Source organism: Marmota monax, unplaced genomic scaffold, assembly GCF_021218885.2.
Source record: "Marmota monax isolate L192 unplaced genomic scaffold, Marmota_monax_Labrador192_F-V1.1 WCK01_AAM20220418_F8-fsc00024, whole genome shotgun sequence".
Lineage (NCBI taxonomy): Eukaryota > Metazoa > Chordata > Mammalia > Rodentia > Sciuridae > Marmota > Marmota monax.
In genome coordinates, this window is record NW_026695224.1 from 26,401,147 (window position 1) to 26,402,339 (window position 1,193).

General features: G+C 35.7%; 1 pseudogene; it reads left to right on the forward strand.

Moving 5' to 3' along the window:
- Nucleotides 1-227: 227 nt before the first annotated feature.
- LOC124086765 (60S ribosomal protein L7-like) lies at nucleotides 228-940 on the forward strand (annotated as a pseudogene).
- The last annotated feature ends 253 nt before the right edge of the window (nucleotides 941-1,193 follow it).

Consider the following 1,193-nt stretch of genomic DNA (forward strand, 5'->3'; position numbering starts at 1 on the left):
AGAATAATCATTTCTGCTCTTTTGGTTTCCATTTTCATAGGATGTCTTTTTCTGTTCTTTCACTTTCAGGCAGTGAAAGTGAAAGACTCTTACTTATCTCAAAAATATTTCTCTTCTGCCAAGAAATTTTCTGCTTGTCATATTAAAACTCCATTATAGCTCTTTTCTAACTGGAACCATGAAGAATATTGAAAAGAAAGAAAGAACCTTCTTCTTTTTTTTCTTTGCTAGAAAGCCTTATGAGAAAGTGAAGGAATTTCACGGACACAAAGGGAAAGTGCCTGAGAATGAAGTTTGCCCAAAAGATGCTTCTGAAGGGAAGGATTGAGTTTATCTATGAAAAAATCAAGCACTAGCACAAGAAATATAGACAGATGTATAGAACTGAGATTTGCATGGCTAGGACGGCAAGAAAAACTGGCAACTTCCATGTGCTTACAAAACCCAAATTGGCATCTGTCATCAGGATCAGCGTGGTATCAGTGGTGTGAGCCCAGAGGTCTGTAATTATTTACGGCTTCTTTCCCTTCACCAGATCTTCATCGGAACTTTTGTTAAACTCAAATTTCCAATTAACATGCCAATGATTGTGGAACCATGTAAACCATGTATTGCATGCCCCCCCCCCCAAAAACACTGAAGGTAGTGAATTAACCAATCAACAAATGTGGATATGACAAAAATCAATAAAAAACAAATCGCCTTGATATATAACACTTTGATTGCTTGATCTCTTGGTAAATATAGCATCGTCTGCATGGAGGATCTGATTCATGAGATCTACAATGTTGGAAAACACTTCAAAGAAGTCAATAACTTCCTGTGGCCCTTCAAATTATCTTCTCCATGAGATGAAGGAAAAGATTTCCATTTTGTAGAAGGTGAAGATGCTGTCAATAGGGAAGACTAGACCAACAGACCTTATAGAAGAATGAGCTAAGGTAAATTCCATGGTATTTTTGTAAGCTGGTCAGTTAATATATAGTACCTGCTCTTAAAAAACAAAACAAAAAACCCCCCAAAACTCCATCATGCTATTTGCTTAATTTCTTTTGTTACTTTTTGGATCCTTTTAGAATTTGATTGTAGTATGTCTTGATGTAATCTTGTTTGGGTTTAATTTGATCTGAGAACTTGGACCTTCTTGTACCTGGACACATATTTTATCCAAATTTGAAATGTTTTCTGTTATT